The sequence below is a fragment of the Pseudophryne corroboree genome, chromosome 2 (genome assembly GCF_028390025.1).
Source record: "Pseudophryne corroboree isolate aPseCor3 chromosome 2, aPseCor3.hap2, whole genome shotgun sequence".
Lineage (NCBI taxonomy): Eukaryota > Metazoa > Chordata > Amphibia > Anura > Myobatrachidae > Pseudophryne > Pseudophryne corroboree.
The window spans coordinates 494,729,439-494,747,942 of NC_086445.1; the positions used below are offsets into that span (position 1 = coordinate 494,729,439).

The 18,504-nt window shown below is 48.6% G+C and overlaps 1 protein-coding gene across 1 annotated transcript in view; it reads left to right on the plus strand.

The window, feature by feature from the left end:
* YWHAG (tyrosine 3-monooxygenase/tryptophan 5-monooxygenase activation protein gamma) overlaps positions 1 to 844 on the plus strand; it is a 34,438-nt gene extending 33,594 nt beyond the window's left edge. The window contains exon 2 of the mRNA XM_063953955.1: positions 1 to 844. This exon is cut by the window's left edge and continues 2,333 nt beyond it. The gene's annotated coding sequence lies outside the window, so the exon portion shown is untranslated.
* Positions 845 to 18,504: the final 17,660 nt, after the last annotated feature.

The following is an 18,504-nucleotide window of genomic DNA, read 5'->3' on the forward strand; positions in this document are numbered from 1 at the left end:
ATTTTCTTGGCTGCTATTAAACCGTAAATATCTTAAGATGGCATCAATGCTAGGAATGATTAATAGGTTCTAAGCAGCATTTTCTTTTTTTTTTTTTTTTTATTGCACTTGCCTATATAACAGTTTCTCCAATGGAATTACTACCGCTGCATTAATCTTAATACAATATTGTGCATGCTAGTGTTGTATTTCTATAACGTAGCTTGAAATTAAATTATACAGTAGGTGTTATGTATTCCTATGGCAAGCCAACTAGTCTTCAATTTTATTGCCTTTATTTTAAAGAAAAAATTATTTTCTGCATTGGAAAGTGAGGATTAAAGGGTAGACCTTGTTCTCTATGGCTGAAATAGTCACTTATTGGTCTGTAATGGATGTTGCTATTGTGACATGCAAATATATCATTTTGGTCTATAAAGAAAAACATAACCAAAAAAAATGTAAAATCTAAAAAAAAAAACTATATATAAAAATTGACTATGAAGTGGGAGGGATCATAAACACCAGTTTTAGCCTAACCTCAATGTCTGGTGTTAGTCATGGTGAAATTCTAATTATTAATGTGTAGGACAATTACTGTTTTGAATAAGCCTATGTTTGTGCTTCTTTGTCATTGTAATGCAGTGAAATTATTTAAGGTCTGATCAGTGGATTATAATTTTTACTTTTTACATTTTTGTTTCAACTCCGTGTTTCAGTTTTCTTTTTCTTTTTAAATATTTATTTATTTTTATTTTTATTTGGCACACGGACCATTCTAGCAGTTTTCCTCAGTGATGGAATATCATGAATGTGATTCATTATGTAAATGTCGCACATTGAGCAAATAAACTTACAGATCTGATGTGGGTGCTGCTTAAAAGCTTTGTGTTTTCTTTCCATAAACCGGTGGATGTCTAATAACATTTCTTCAGATCGTTTATTGGTTGTTAATTAAATTATTCGTTCTCCATTTTATTTTAAGGTGTTTTGGGCTCATGGCTGATAATTCTAGTCAAGGTTTTCTAGCCACCTTGGTCAAATAGTTATGCTATCTCTGATATTCATTTTACATGGGATCCGGTATAAGTTATCACGCAAAAACGGGTCTCTGAGGGCTGCTTATAGGGGAGAAAGCCTAATCCCTGATAAGTGCCGCTAGTCAGAGACTAATTGGAGAATTGGTAACTTACCGTGTTTAATTGGCTATCCTCCTTAACTGCATTCATTATTTGTGTTTGTTTTATCAGGACTTAAGCCCCGTACACACGGGGGGAGATGTGTGCTGAGCAATCTAGCACAAACCGCTCAACACACATCTCTCCCCCCACTCAACACACAGTGCGATGTGTGCTGAGCGAGGGGGGGGGATGGGGAGACCTGCTAGATTGTGCCTGCATGCAGGCCAATCTAGTACCAGCATTGCTGTGGGGCATACACACGGAGAGATCCGTGCTTAACTTCTAAGCAATCTAGTCAGATTACTTAGAATTTGAGCACGGATCTCTCCGTGTGTACCCCCCTTAATTACTCTTTAGCTTATAACCATTTGTATATATGTTTTAATTAGTTAGTAAAATAATTCTCGTCAAAAACAAGCTATCCAATTGATAGGTCCTAATAAAATGGGGTTATTGAGCAACTGTTAGACTTCACCTAACCAAATCAAATGACCACAGATAGCTTTGGTAAATAGCTAAAGAAAAGAAAAAAGTGGTGTGGACATTTCTCCCACTCTACCCTCATCTCCTTCTTCAACTTTCAGTAGAAACCTAAATATTTTTTATATGCACTAAAATATGTTTTTACACAATTTCTTATAACACTCCTTTTTCCATAAGGAGATAGTCTCACAAATTAACAACGCAGTAGTAAATACAATGCGGTGGGTGTTAACTGAACCATGCTAAAATGTGTCGTCTTAAGGTCCAGGGAAAGATTTTATTCATACCCTCATGGGTAGTACTCATTGCCCATGAGGGGTCATGACTATGGGGGAATTCAATATCCTGCTGTAATTTACTAGGCTAATTCATCCTCCGGGGCTATTGAATTAACCCCAAGGGCAGTCTTATGCTGGTACTTATCTACTTATTGGGAATGGGGGTTTCGGGACCAGCTGAGGTCCCCCAAAAAACCCGCAGAAAAGTGCCATGTTTAAACACAGGTCCGTGAACTTATCGCAGATCTTGGACCAAATGTAATAGAGTGAGCGTTTCAAAAACTGAGAGATTTGGTAAGGTTTTGCTGTTTTTTTTTTTTTAAAGCAATCATTTACACAGCAAGATCAACCTGGTTTTGCAGTGTAAATGATTGCCACTTTAATAAAAACTGAAAAACCTTACCAAATTTCTCACTTTCTGAAACTCTCTATTACATTTGGCCCCTTTTATGTTTTTTCACTCATACAGGTAATTTTTTAGGGCGGCAAAAACGGTCTGTAATTGGATTGGCCAAAAAACCCAAAACTTTGTAAAGTTCAGTTTTTACCGTATGAAAAATTACTGTGGGCAATTGAATTCCCCCCTATATCTCAGGGTCTGAGCCACTGTCTCCGCTGACTGGACACTGAGCTCCAGAGGGGTCTGATCATTCTCCGCCACAGGGGACCGCTCGCCCCAGCAGCATTCCGCCACCCCCTTGCAGAGCTGAAGAATCGGTGGCGAGCGAGACACCGACCCCCCCTAGTAAGCAGAGGGTCGGTGTGAAGATGGCGGCATCAGGGTAGGAGCGCAGTATTCACTGCGCTCCGGGGATGGCTCAGCGGTACATGGTGCGGCACTATGAGGGGCACCCTGGGCCAGCACGACGCCCTACACTGGTCCAGAAGCCTGTCGGGGTCCCCGGATCTCAGCCAGCACTAAATCCTCAGGCCAGTATAAATTGATGAAGAGCTGGGAAGACAGCGCCATTTTGGGAGCGGAGCTTCTGCTCAGAGCGAACCCAGCAGCGCTCAGCGCCATTTTCCTGCCTGCGCAGTGCTGACAAGGAGAATCAGGTACCTCCACAGCAACTCCAGCTATCTGTAAATGGTACCAGGGGGTTGTAGAAGGTGTGTGGGGGTTGGGGGGCGCAATACGACTGTATATCCTATTAAGGTACACAGCGCTGAAAAGGGGTCTCCCTTTGGTAAAAAAGCGCTTTGTGTGGGTTGGCTCCAATCTCTGTCTCTCTCTTGCCATTCTTGGGGGTGATACTCTGTCTGCCCTCCCCTGTGTGTGTGTGTGTGGAGTGTTTGGTGGTCTCCTTTAGCTATGTCCAGGGACACTGTGTCATATGCTGCAGAGGATTTGTCCTCCCAGGATGATCCCATTCCATGTAATCAGGATAGCACTGGTTTAGCACAGATACCAGCAAGGGAGTCTGAGCGGTTTTCCTCTATCAAATCTTGATTTCTCAGATTTCTGACAGGGTTGCAAGTAATGAATCTACAACCCAGGTATTACAGAACTCTATGGCAGTATGGCCTGTTTCTGGTAACTTGGGACACTCCGCTATATACCCCCACGAACGTAGGATGACACGGATACAGATTCTGACACCACAGACTGTGATAGGGATGTGTTGCGGGGGTCTGCATCTCTTGCAAAGGGGGTGCAATTGATGATAGAGGCTATCAGGGATGTGTTGAATATTAATGATACCACACCTGAGCAGTTTTTTTTCATTGAAATTAAAAAAGCCTCGCTAACCTTCCCTGCGTCAAAGGAATTGAATGCTATATTTGAGAAAGCATGGGAAAACCCGGAGAAAGAAATTCCAGATCCCTAAAAGTGTACAGGTGGCGTTTCCTTTCCCTGAAGAGGATAGGAAAAAATGGGAAAACCCGCTGATTGTTGATGCATCTGTGTCCAGACTCTCAAAGAAGGTCGTTTTACCTGTTCCAGGATCTACCGCCTTAAAGGAGCCGGCTGATCGAAAAATTGATAACACACTTAAATCAATGTACACTGCTTCAGGGGCCATATTACGTCCCACTATTGCTAGGGCATGGATTGCAAAGGCTATAGTAAAGTGGTTGGATACCTTACTAGAGGATTTGGATACGATGGATAAGGGTGATGTTGAATTATTTTTATGCAACATTCACGATTCAGCAGGTTTTATGGTAGAATCCATGAAAGACCTGGTTTCCATGGCTGCGGGAATCTCTTCCATGTCTGTTTCAGCTCGTCGGGGACTGTGGCTGCGCCAGTGGTTGGCCGGAGCGGAATCCAGAAGACGTGTGAATACCCTACCCTATACAGGTCAGGCTCTCTTTGGGGAAGCTTTAGATCCGTGGATATCCACGGCTACAGTGGGTAAGTCTCCGTTTCTTCCCTCAGCTGCACCTGCTCCGAAGAAATCCTTCTCTTCATCAGCAACACAGTCCTTTTAGCCTAACAAGCCAGGAAAGGCCAGACCGTCCAATACCTTCTTTAGGGGAGGTCAAGTTAAGTCCAAGAAACCTGCCGCTGCAGGTTCCCAGGAACAAAAGCCTGCTTCAGGTACGCCAAAGTGCCCCGCATGTTGGTGGACCGCGCGGCCTGGAGGTGGGGCCAGTGGGAGCGAGACTCAGACAATTCAGTCACGTCTGCGTATCGTCCGGCCTGGATCCCTGGGCAATAGATATCACAGGGATACAGGCTGGAATTTCAAAGTCTCCCTCATCGTTTGGTCAAATCAGGCTTGCCAGCTCCGCTGGCAGACAGCACTGTCCTACAGGAAGCTGTCCAGAAGTTGGTGGAGGCACAGGTAATTGTGCCAGTTACCCCTCATTCGCAAACCACAGGTTACTATTCGAACCTTTTCGTGGTACCAAAACCGAATGGTTCGGTCAGGCCCATTCTGAACCTAAAATCATTGAACCCCTTTCTAAAGGAATTCAAGTTCAAGATGGAGCCTCTCAGGGCGGTGATATCAGGTCTGGAAGATGGGGGAATTCCTTTTATCCTTGGATATCAAGGATGCGTCCCTCCACATTCCGATCTGGCTGCTGCATCAGGCTCATCTCCGTTTTGCTTTACTGGACTGTCATTTCCAGTTCCAGGCCCTGCCATTCAACCTCTCCACAGCACCGAGGGTGTTTACCAAGGTGATGGCAGAGATGATGGTTCTCCTCTGCAAACAAGGGGTGAACATCATTCCATATCTGGACGATCTGCTGATAAAGGTATCGTCCAAGGAGAAGCTGCTGCAGTCCATTGTTCTCAAAATCCACGGTTGGATTCTGAACCTTCCAACATTTGGAACCAACCTAGAGGTTGTCCTTTCTGGGAATGATCCTAGACACAGAAGTGCAGAGGGTGTTTCTTCCGCAGGAAAAGGCGTTGGTGATGCAAGCTATGGTCCAGGATGTCCTGAAGCCAGCCCGGGTGTCGGTTCATCAATGCATTCGCTTGTTGGGAAAGATGGTGGCCTCTTACGAGGCTCTCCAGTACGGGAGGCTCCACGCTCGGGCCTTCCAACTGGATCTCCTGGACAAGTGGTCAGGATCTCATCTCCACATGCACCAGAGAATACGTCTGTCGCCGAAGGCCAGGATTTCACTCCTCTGGTGGCTACAATTGCCTCACCTTCTGGAGGGCCGCAGGTTTGGGATTCAGGAATGGGTCCTTCCAATCACGGATGCGAGCCTTCGGGGCTGGGGAGCAGTCACTCAAGGAGTAACATTCCAAGGAAGGTGGTCAAGTCTGGAAGCCGGCCTGCCCATCAACATCCTGGAACTAAGAGCCGTCTACAACGGTCTTCTTCAGGCTGCCCATCTTCTAAGAAATCGGGCCATTCAAGTGCAGTCGGACAATGTAACGACAGTAGCCTACATAAACCGACAAGGCGGAACGAAGAGCAGAGCTGCAATGTCGGAGGTGACCAGAATCATCCTCTGGGCAGAAAGACGTGCGTTGGCGCTCTCAGCAATTTTCATTCCGGGAGTGGACAACTGGGAAGCAGACTTCCTCAGCAGACACGATCCCCATCCAGGGGAGTGGGGTCTCCATCCAGAGGTGTTCAAGGAAATAACAGACCTTTGGGGGTTACCCCAAATAGACATGATGGCCTCTCGTCTCAACAAGAAGCTCCGATGCTATTGTTCCAAGTCATTCCAAGAGTTCTAAAGCTTGTAAGGAGAACAAGGGTTCATGCGATCCTCATTGCTCCAGACTGGCCAAGAATGTCTTGCTACGCGGATCTTCTGAATCTCTTGCAGGAAGAGCCGAGGCCTCTTCCTCTCCGGGAGGACCTGCTGCAGCAGGGGCCGTTCGCCTATCAAGACTTACCGCGGCTACGTTTGACGGCATGGAAGTTGAGCGTCTGATACTTGCTCGGAAGGGCATTCCGAAGGTCATTCCTACCTTGATACAGGCTAGGAAAGGGGTAGCGTCTAAACATTACCATCGTATTTGGAAGAAATAGGTCTCTTGGTGTGAATCCAAGAAGTTTCTTACGATGGAGTTTCAACTCTGACGTTTTCTCCTCTTCCTGCAAGTAGGTGTGGATATGGGCCTGAGGTTGGGATCTGTGAAGGTCCAGATTTCAGCCCTATCCATTTTCTTCCAGAAACAATTGTGGGTTGGCTCCAATCTCTGTGTCTCTCTTGCCATTCTTAGGGTTGAAACTCTGTCTGTCCTCCCGTGTGTGTGTGTGTGTGTGTGTGTGTGTGTGTGTGTGTCTGTGGTCTCCATTAAGCTATGTCCAGGGACTCTGTGTCATATGCTGCAGAGGATATGTCCTCTCGGGAAGATCCTATTCCATGTAATCGGGATTGCACTGTTTTAGCGCAGATACCAGAAAGGGAGCCGGAATGGTTATCCTCTATTAAAACTATGATTTCTCAGATTTCTGCTATAGTTGCACAGGATGAATCTGCAACTCAGGTTTTACAGAACTCTATAGCAGTCTGGCCCGGTTCTGTTACCTCAGGACCTCCTACTGTATGTTCCCAAAAACGTGCTCTTGCCCAGATTATGCAAGATGACACGGATACCGATTCCGACACGGCTGACGGTGAGGGGAATGTGCTGCGGGGGGCGGCGTCTCTTGCAAGAGGGGTGCAGTTGATGATAGAGGCTATTAGAGATGGGTTGAATATTGCTGATACAACACCTGAACAGGTTGAGGAGGCTTACTTCACTGATCAGAAAGCCTCGCTAACCTTCCCTGCGTCTAAAGAATTAAATGCTGTATTTGAGAAAGCATGGGAAAACCCGAAGAAAAAATTCCAGATCCCTAAGAGGGTTCTGGTGGCTTTCCCCTTCCCTGAGGATAGGAAAAATGGGAAAACCCACCCATAATTGATGCGTCTCTATCCAGACTCTCAAAAAAGGTGGTTTTACCTGTTCCAGGATCTACTGCCTTAAAAGAGCCGGCTGATCGCAAAATTTACACTACGCTCAAATCCATATACACAGCTTATGGGGCAATACTACGTCCTACTATTGCCTGTGCATGGATTTCCAAAGCTATAGTAAAGTGGTCTGACACGTTACTTGAGGATTTGGATACAATGGATAAAAGTGATGTTGAATTGTTTTTACGTAACATTCAGGATTCTGCAGGATTTATGGTGGAATCCATGTAAGTCCTGGATTCTGTGGCTGCTGGGATATCTTCCATGTCTGTCTCAGCTCGTAGGTGACTTTGGCTGCGCCAGTGGTCTGCTGACGCAGAATTCAGGAGAGGTGTGGAGACCCTACCCTACACAGGTCAGGCTCTCTTTGGGGAAGCGTTGAATGCGTGGATTTTCATGGCTACAGCGGGTAAGTCTCCGTTTCTTCCCTCAGCTGCACCTGCTACGAAGAAACCCTTTTCTTCAGCTACATCTCAGTCCTTTCGGGCAGCCAATGCAAGAAAGGCCAAGCCGTCTAACACCTTTAGAGGAGGGCGGCCAAAATCCAAGAAACCTGCTGTAGCAGGTTCCCAGGAACAGAAGCCTGCTTCAGGTACGCCAAAGTCCTCCGCATGACGGTGGACCGTGCGGCTTGGAGGTGGGGGCGAGACTCGGGCATTTCAGTCACGTCTGGGTGTTGTCTGGCCTGGATCCCTGGGTACAAGATATTGTGTCCCGGGGGTACAGGCCGGAATTTCAAGCTCTCCCTCCTCACCGGTTCTTCAAGTTAGGCTTGCCAACTTAGCTGGCAGACAGGGCTATCCTACAGGACGCACCCAGAAGTTGGTGGAGGCACAGGTTATTGTACCAGTTCCTCCCCATATGCAAAACAAAGGTTACTATTCTAACCTTTTCGTGGTATAGAAACCGGATGGTTCGGTCAGGCCCATTCTGAACTTAAAATCGCTAAACCCCTTCCTGAGGGAATTCAAGTTCAAAATGTAGTCTCTAAGGGCGGTGATATCAGGTCTGGAGGAGGGGGAATTCCTGGTATCCCTGGATATCAAGGATGCGTACCTCCACATTACAATTTGGCCGCCACATCAATCTTATCTCCGATTCGCACTGTTGGACTGTCATTTTCAATTCCAGGCCATTCGGCCTCTCCACAGCACCGAGGGTATTCACCAAGGTGATGGCGGAAATGATGGTTCTCCTCCGCAGGCAGGGGGTGAACATAATTCCATATCTGGACGATCTGCTGATAAAGGCATCGTCCAAGGAGACGTTGTTACAGTCCATAGTTCTCATGACCCATCTACTCAGGGAACACAGTTGGATCTTGAATCTTCAAAATCACATTTGGAACAAACCAGGAAGTTGTCCTTTCTGGGAATGATCCTCGACACGGGAGGGTTGTTTCTTCCAGAGGAAAAAGCGTTGGTGATGTAAACAATGGTCCGGGATGTCCTGAAGCCAGCCCGGGTGTCGGTTAACTAGTGCATTCGCTTTCTGGGGAAGATGGTGGCCTCTTACGAGACTCTGCAGTACGGGAGGTTTCATGCTTGGTACTTCCAACTGGATCTCCTGGAAAAGTGGTCATGATCTCATCTACACATGCACCAGAGAATACGTCTGTCGCCAAAGGCCGGGATTTCACTCCTCTGGTTACTACAATTACCTCACCTTCTGGAGGGCCGCAGGTTCGGGATTCAGGACTGGATCCTTCTAACCATGGATGCAGGTCTCTGGGGCTGGGGAGCAGTCACTCAAGGCGAAACCTTCCAAGAAAGGTGGTCAAGTCTGGAAGCCGGCTTACTGATAAACATTCTGGAACTACAAGCCGTCTAAAACAGTCTTCTCCAAGCGGCCCATCTTCTGAGAAATTGGGCCATTCAGGTGCAGTCGGACAATGTAACAACAGTGGCTTACATAAACCGACAGGGCGGAACGAAGAGCAGAGCTGCAATGTCAGAGGTAACAAGAATCATCCTCTGGGCAGTAAGACACGCGTTGGCGCTGTCGGCAATCTTCATTCCGGGAGTAGACAGCTGGGAAGCGGACTTCCTCAGCAGACACGATCTCCATCCAGGGGAGTAGGGTTTCCATCCGGAGGTGTTCAAGGAGGTAACAGATCTTTGGGGTGTACCCCAAATAGACATGATGGCCTCTCGTCTCAACAAGAAGCTTCGGCGATATTGTTCCAGGTTAAGGGACCCGCAAGCAGTGGCGGTGGACGCCCTAGTGACTCCGTGGGTATTCCTGTTGGTGTACGTGTTTACACCACTTCCACTCATTCCAAGAGTGCTAAAGCTCATAAGGAGTTCAAGCGATCCTCATTGCTCCAGACTGGCCAAGAGGGTCTTGGTACGCAGATCTTCTGGATCTAATGCTAGAAGAGCCGAGGCCTCTTCCTCTTCGGGAGGACCTGCTGCAGCAGGGGCCGTTCGCCTATCAAGACTTACCACGGCTACGTTTGACGGCATGGAAGTTGAATGCCAGATACTAGCTCGGAAGAGCATTCCGAACAAGGTTATTCCTACCCTGATACAGGCTAGGAAAGGAGTAACGTCTAAACATTACCACCGTGTTTGGAAAAAATATGTATCTTGGTGCGAGTCCAAGAAGTTTCCTACGGTGGAGTTTCAACTGGGACGGTTTCTCCTCTTCTTGCAAGCTGGTGTGGATATGGGCCTGAGGTTAGGATCCATAAAGGACCAGTTTTCGGCCCTATCCATTTTCTTTCAGAAACGGTTGGCTGACCTCCCTGAGGTTCAGACTTTTTTTGAAGGGAGTTCTGCACATCCAACCTCCCTTTGTACCGCCTACGGCGCCCTGGGATCCTAACGTGGTTTTGCAGTTCCTCCAGTCGGACTGGTTTGAGCCTCTACAAGAGGTTGAGGTCAAGTTTCTCACGTGGAAGGCTGTCACTTTGTTGGCCTTAGTTTCTGCTAGACGTGTGTCGGAGTTGGGGGCTTTGTCATGTAAAAGTTCATACTTGATCTTCCATGAAGATAGAGCTGAACTTCGGACACGTCAGCAGTTTCTTCCGAAGGTTGTGTCGGCATTTCATATCAACCAACCTATTGTGGTGCCAAAGTCCTTAGATTTTTAGAGCCCTTACATCATCTATGTGAAGAGGACTGCTTGTCACAGAAAATTAGGACTCTCTGTTTGTCCTGTATGATTCCAAGAAAATTGGGTGTCCTGCTTCTAGGCAGACGAACTCTCGCTGGATCCGATTCACTATCCAGCATGCGTATTCTTTGGCAGGCTTGCAGTGTCCTACGTCTTTTAAGGCCCATTCTACTCGGAAGGTGGGGTCTTCCTGGGTGGCTGCCCGGGGTATCTCCGCTTTACAACTCGGCCGCGCGGCTACTTGGTCGAGGTCGAACACGTTTGCAAAGTTCTACAAGTTCGATACATTGGCCTCTGAGGACCTTAAGTTTGGTCAATCAGTTCTGCATGAGCCTCCGCGCTCTCCCTCCCGTTCTGGGAGCTTTGGTACATCCCCATGGTACTAATGTGGACATAAGAGAAAATAGGATTTTAATTACCTACCAGTAAATCCTTTTCTCGGAGTACGTAGAGGATGCTGGGCGCCCGCCCAGCGCTTCATTTTCCTGCAGTGGTTTTCTGGTTCAGTACAACTTTGTTTTTAGTTAAGTACTGTATTGTTACTTGGTAAGTACTATTTCAGCGGTTGCTGAGTTTCCAAGCTTGTTAGCTTGGTTTGCCTTATATGTGTGAGCTGGTATGAATCTCGCCACTATCTGTGTTAAATTCATCTCTCGAAGATGTCCGTCTCCTCGGGCACAGTTTCTAGGCTGAGTCTGGTAGGCGGGGCATAGAGGGAGGAGCCAGCCCACACTCTCAAACTCTTAAAGTGCCAATGGCTTCTAGTGGACCCGTCTATACTCCGTGGTACTAATGTGGACCCCAGCATCTTCTACGGACTACGAGAAAAAGATTTACCGGTAGGTAATTAAAATCGTATTTTTCCAAGTATTTTGTTTTAGGCTTTCTCCCTCTCACCTTTTACTAATTGTGTTGCTGGATGTAGGCTCAGCCATCAACATAATAAATTGTCACAATCCTGACTAAAATCATATCATTTGGGGACTTGCCTTTGCCATTTGTCCTGTAACCTGCATGTGTTCTGCTGGCTGGGATAAACAGCTCATCAGTATCATGAGTTCTCCGTGTGCTGAGATCACTCTCTTCTAACGAGTTCATCTGTATGGATTAACCTCATACCATACTTGCCTACCTGACCCTCTCCATGAGGGAGAAAATGCTCTGTTCCTGGACTTTCCTGGTAATTAGGATTGCCATCACCTATAGTGAAACACCTTTCTTATCAATTAACTAGCTCACCACAGGTGATGGCAATCATACATTACCAGGAAAGTCCAGGAACAGAGTATTTTCTCCCTCATGGAGAGGGTCAGGTAGGCAAGTATGCCTCATACTTGCCTACCTGACCCTCTTCATGAGGCAGAAAATGCTCTGTTCCTGGACTTCCTGGTAATGTATGATTGCCATCACCTGTGGTGAAACACCTTTTTTCTCAATTAACTAGCTCACCACAAGTGATGGCAATCATACATTACCAGGAAAGTCCAGGAACAGAGCATTTTCTCCCTCATGGAGAGGGTCAGGTAGGCAAGTATGATTAACCTTCTGCACTAGCGCACGCAGGGGGGGTTTCTGAGTACCCAGAAACCCCCCCTGACAGACCAAATTATTTTTTTAAGCAAAAAAAACCTGGAGCCGCGGTCTGCTATTAGGCTCCGCCCCCTCCGGAATTTGGCCCCGCCCCTTCAAACACCCGCGAATCGCGGGTTGTGCACTTGGTCTTGGAAGCTGCTCTGATTGCCTCAGTCCCCACTGGCTGCTGCTTCCTGTTACTACCCAGCTCACTGTCTGATCTTCCCTTGTAAGTGCAATTATTATACTTGCATATATATTTCATCATGCAGTAACATATTATATATATATATATATATATATATATATATATATATATAACAAACAGGAACAGCCCGGCACTCCACTCCAAATGTAGACAACTGCTGTGGTGCCCTCCTAGTCAGGAACACAGAGTCCCAGATAGACAAACGTGGTGATGTGGGCGGCACTCCAAACAGACTTCGCAGCATAAGTAAAACAATACTTTATTAGGCCAACATGTTTCGGGGACCAAACCCCGTCCTCAGGGCCAGACAAGGCTCAATACACTGACACATATACTTATATAAGCTATACAAGACAAACATTAGTGCAGATCGTACTCACCTGCTCCACGGCGCTGCCGCCCGCCAGTCCGTCCGGCCACGCTTGCACGTCGCCAAGCGATGACGTCACAGAGCGCCGCTTTGCAGGAGAGTAACCCAGGCAACCAAACGAAGCCTCCGCTCGGTCACCTGAAAAAGTGCAGAGTGAATACAATAAGAAACATAAGATGAATGCAAGTGCTCAGACAATAAAAACAATGACCACGGAATACATACTGTTATTAGGGATCTAGGGCAACCATAGCTTATGCCCATATACGGACTGCGCACATTAATACTATTGTGATGAGGAGGGAACACAAAAAAACAAAAATATAGAGATGTATAACTATACTATAATGGGGGGGAGCAACAGACAGGAGCTGAACTGTAAGATGGTATAATCAAAGGAAACACTGTAATCCAAGGTTCTCGTTGAGACCCCCGGGTGACAGAGTGCCCAATTTATAAATCCACCTGGATTCCTTTTGTAAAAGTATCCTGTCCCTGTTGCCACCCCTAAGTTTACGAGGAGCATGATCTATGAGAATGGCCCTAATGCTGGCTACCCCATGGCCCATTAGCATACAGTGCCGTGCGAACGGTTGTTCGCTTTCTTTTTTCTCAAAGGCCTTTTTTATAGCGCTCCTATGGATTTATAAATTGGGCACTCTGTTACCCGGGAGTATAGTTATACACTTTTTCAGGTGACCGAGCGGAGGCTTCGTTTGGTTGCCTGGGTTACTCTCCTGCAAAGCGGCGCTCTGTGACGTCATCGCTCGGCGACGTGCAAGCGTGGCCGGACGGACTGGCGGGCGGCAGCGCCGTGGAGCAGGTGAGTACGATCTGCACTAATGTTTGTCTTGTATAGCTTATATAAGTATATGTGTCAGTGTATTGAGCCTTGTCTGGCCCTGAGGACGGGGTTTGGTCCCCGAAACATGTTGGCCTAATAAAGTATTGTTTTACTTATGCTGCGAAGTCTGTTTGGAGTGCCGCCCACATCACCACGTTTATATATATATATATATATATATATATATATATATATATATATATATATATATATATATATATATATAAAATTATGGTCCGGCACTCACACAACCAGTAGGCAACTTGATCCGGGGCCAGCATAGGCAGAGCAGCTTTATGTGTTCCAGAAGATGCGGCACTCGTTATGCAGATAACGAAAGTAGCAGAAAGATTCCTGCTATTTTTGTTTGGTTATCTGCATCACGAGTGCCGCATCTTCTGAGATAGATAGATAGTATGGCCGGCACTCCCTGATGTAAAATATAAAACTCTGGTGCCCTCCGGCAGCAGCAACAGTCCAACAGAAAAGAGGCGGCATTCTGAGATTTAAAATACTGTGAATAGTGTGTTAAACACACACATTGACAGATGACGTTTCGGGGCCACTCACGCCCCTTTGTCATCTCATCTCATGTAGGTCTGTCTATCTACAATAGTTTAACGAACCCAACATAGACTGGGTCACTCCAGTCTCCACCCCTGTGCTTGGCTCCTCCCCCTCTGGAAACCCCTTCCTGCAAATCCTGCGTTTGCCCCTATTCTGTGTGAATTCAGAACTTAGAAAGTGTCTGCATGGTGTGCCTGCATAGAAATCCTTGAGTATTCTCATGCTCTCCTATACTTCCGTGGCAACATCCACAAGTCCAGTGGTTATCAGATATACCTTCCTGTGCTCTCAGGACCTGTGGCCATTATTGCCTGTCTGTGCACACACCATGCCGGAGTTCACTTCCGCATCATGTGAGCCGCTCATCCACTCAGCTGTCAGGGGCGAAGGGGGCAGCAATGGCGCCGCAGCAGGATAAGGAGGAGGGGTGCCGGGCGGCCCGAAGGCGTGAATGCCGGGGGAGGGGGGGTTGGCTGCATGGAGGCAGGACCCCCTCCCCTTTGCATCACCTGCAGGGAGCCCTGGGCCAGTAAAAGGTGCGGCCCAGAGGCGGGGGGGGGCGGGGAGGAGGGAGAGGCAGATAAAGCAGCAGCCGGGGGGGAGGGAGTTAATAGCTCCATTTTCCCCACACAGGAAAGGAAGTACCTGTGTCTGTCCGGTGGCTGCTGCAATTCCAGGGATCCAGGCATGGCTTCCACAGTGACCGGAGGCAGGTCTCCATCACAGCAGGGAGCAAGGGTCGGGCAGCGCTTGGCAGAGCGGCCAGAGAGGAGAAGGGAGCTTCCAGCACGATACAGAGGCCGGGAGGTCAGCATTTCTGGCCAGCAGCTACAGGGCCCATCCGTTCGTTCCTCTTCAGAAAGGCAGCACAGGAGCAGTGAAAATGGTGCTGTGGCGCCATCTGGTGGCCGGAGGACACATAAGAAGAAACAACCAGGGGGAAAAAAAAAAAAAAAGAAAGAAAGCAGGAAAAGCAACGGCTAGATCCGGAAGGCAGCAGCGACCAGCAGCCCTGCGAAAGGAGCAAGGGCAAGAGGGGGGTGAGTACCAGCCGGGGCAAGAAGGCATAGGAGAAAGGGGGAATGGGGCAGCCATTTTAGGCCCAAGGGGGGAGGGGCAGAGCGGGGGAACCCCTATTAACGTTGCAGCACAACGGTTGCAGAATACCCCAACACAGGCTAGGAACGTAGGAGCAGCATGCCAGGAAGGGGGAGTTATTCTCACCGACACAGCTAGCGGGGCAGGGTCACCCGAAGTGAGGGGGAGATGGGTATTCCTGACAGAGACACAGCAATATAATAGCCCGGCTAGGCAGCCAGAGGGCACTCCTAGGCAAGGGGGTAACTGGGGACAGGGCGCAGGGAGCGCACAGGACAGGGACATTACGCTAGGGTTGCGAAACCTGCTTGCCCGCTCCCCTGCGTTTATATCCCCGCCCAGGAGAATGTACCAGCAGATACCAACGCCAGTCACAGGACAGAGCAGGGGCCACGAAACGCCGCAAGCAAGCAATCGGGAGCAAGGAGCCACATCGCAAGATTTCACATCACAATCGCAAAATTTCACATCACAAGCGCAAAATTTTACATCACAAGCACAAGATTTCGCATCACAATCGCAAGATTTCACATCACAACCACAAGCGAGAATCCAAGACAATTACAGCAGTTACAGAGACAGTGCGGTCCTCGCCATGCCCAGTGGCCCGTCAGGGCAGCATCTTGCCGCTGCAAGAACGGCGGAGAAGAATACAGCGGAGGCCGGTGCCGTGACCAGCCCGGCCAGAGAAGACGTCTCCACAGCATCACTCAGGAACGGTGAGATGAACCATGTGTTTAATATGCAGAATGTGAATGTTATGCCGTTGTATAATAGCAATACACAAAGTGTGAGGGGTGGTACTGAAAAGGGGCAGAGGCAGGGGTTGCACCAAAACAGCGCAAATGGCAGGGGGGCCACCTTAAACGATGTAGCGAACACACAATGGGAGGGTAACAGCGCCGCAGATAATCAGGTGGGCAAGCGGGGCAATAGTAGCGCGTCCGAGTCAGTCAACGACGAGGCATACAAGGTATTGAAAGAGCAACTGCGGTTGGCCAGGGCCAATCACAAGAAGAAGAAGTTGTCAGCCCCAGGGGCAGATACAGCGTGGAGTAAGCTAGGTCAGACCGGAGCAGCTAAGCCAGTTTTCTTACAGCAGGGAGGCGCATTGGATCACGAGCTAGGCGCATTGGCAGGGCATTTGCCTAAAGAAATTAGGAAGGAAATTGTGAAGGGGGATTTCATCGACATATGCTCCCTTACAGAGGAGGGTCTCGGGGACAAGGAGAGGGGCAGCGAGAAGGGAGTAGGGCGAGGGGAATCCTACAAGACAATTGACAATTGGATGACCGGGATGTTCGCATACTCTGGTTGCTACATAGAAGCTTACCCAAATATGGCAATGAACATGATGTAATACATCAATCTTGTTTATTCAGTGTACAAGGATTATGGGGGAACTGCGTGGCGCAGATACGACGAGTCCTTTAGGTTAAGAGCGCAAGGGCAGCAACCCATCAAGTTTGGGACAAAGGATATCGAGCTGTGGCTCAAGGCGCAGGCAAGAGGGGCTAGCGATAAAGAAGCGACAGCGCAAAGGCAGGGGACAGGGAGGCCTGGCACGCATAGACAAGATATGCTCAAATGCTACGCCTTCAATGACACCCGGTGCACACGGGCGTTCTGCAAATTCAAGCACGCATGCACGCACTGCAGCGGAAGTCACCCGGCAAAAGACTGCTTTAGGAAAAAGGCCGCCAGGGAGAGAGAGGGGAGAAGGTATCTGGAGCGCTTGTGCCTGTCAAAGGCAAGTAGCCCAGTGAGGCTGGAGGGTATGCAGGCATGGCTAGCCAGGTACCCCAAGCGTTTAGAAGCCCAGCGGTTGCAGGAGGGTTTTAGAGTAGGGTTCAAGATCCCAGTAAGACGGGAAGTCCTTCCGGGCGACCGCAATAGGAACCTTCATTCCATCAGGGAGCAGCCGCAGGTGGCGTGACAGAAAATTGGAAAAGAATTGGAGATGGGCAGGATGGCCGGGCCATTCGCGGCCCCCCCAATTGAAAATTTGGTAGTGTCACCGCTGGGGTTAGTTCCCAAGAAAGCACCGGGAAAGTTCAGACTTATTCAACACCTATCTTTCCCGGAGGGGGCATCGGTTAATGATGCCCTGGACGTGGAACAGTGCTCGGTGCAATATCAGTCGTTTGACCATGCGATAAAAATGGTTAGGAGGCAAGGGAAAGGGGCCTTGTTGGCGAAGCTGGACATCGAGTCAGCGTTCAGGCTACTCCCCCTGCATCCGGACAGTTTTTACCTTATGGGTTTCCAGTTTGAGGGCCAATATTTCGTGGACAAATGTTTGCCTATGGGATGCGCAATATCTTGCGCGTTATTCGAAATTTTCAGCTCCTTCTTGCACTGGTGCTTGGAAGCACGGACAGGCTGTAGGGCAGTAGCGCACTACCTGGACGATTTCATGCTGGCAGGCCCAGCTCAGTCTGGGCAGTGCGCGCAGTTGCTGCAAGAGCTCACAAAGATGCTGAACGAGTTCGGAGTCCCCATTGCGGGGGAGAAAACTGAGGGCCCAAAACAGGTCATCTCTTACCTAGGTATAGAGATTGACACAGAGAAGATGGAGTGCCGGTTGCCAACAGAAAAAATCGAAAAGTTGGAGCGAGAGATCAGTGCATGCGCCCAAGCGAAGTCAGTTACCTTGGGCCAGTTGCAGTCATTGCTAGGGTCATGAATTTTGCTTGTCGCGTAATCCCTATGGGGCGGATTTTCAAGCGACGTATGGAAAGGGCAACAGCGGGAGTGAGGAAGAAACATCACTTCATCCGCATCAGCGGGGAATTGAAGGAAGATTTGTTAGTATGGCAGGATTTCTTGAAACAGTTTAACGGGGTACGCATGTGGCCGAGCAAGATATCGCCAAACCATGCACTGCAGCTGTTCACAGACGCAGCAGGAGCCATAGGCTTCGGAGCGTACTTGCAGGGAGAGTGGTGCGCAGAAGAATGGCCGCAAAGGTGGAAGGACAGCGGTTTGACTAAGAACTTAGCAGCTTTGGAGTTGTTTCCTATAGTGGTAGCCGTAGAGGTTTGGGGCCGCAGGCTAGAGAATAAGTTCATACAGTTTTGGTGCGACAATATGGGCGTGGTACAGGCCATAAACAGCCAATCTGCCTCGTCCGCACCGGTGATTAGGTTGCTGAGGTGGTTGGTAGCGGCATGCTTGAGGCACAACATCACATTCAGGGCAAAGCATGTGCCAGGAGTCGAGAACGTTATCGCGGACGCGCTGTCACGTCAGAAATGGGAGGTGTTTAGGGCGGCAGCGCCGTTCGCGCGGGGCCAAGGTTTAACATGCCCTTCTCATCTTTGGCAGATAGCCGAGCCTGTTTGAACGAGCTGGTGGAAAGGTCCCTGGCGCCCAAGACCTGGAAAGCGTACGTGGCAGCATGGGAGAAATGGCAGCAGTTC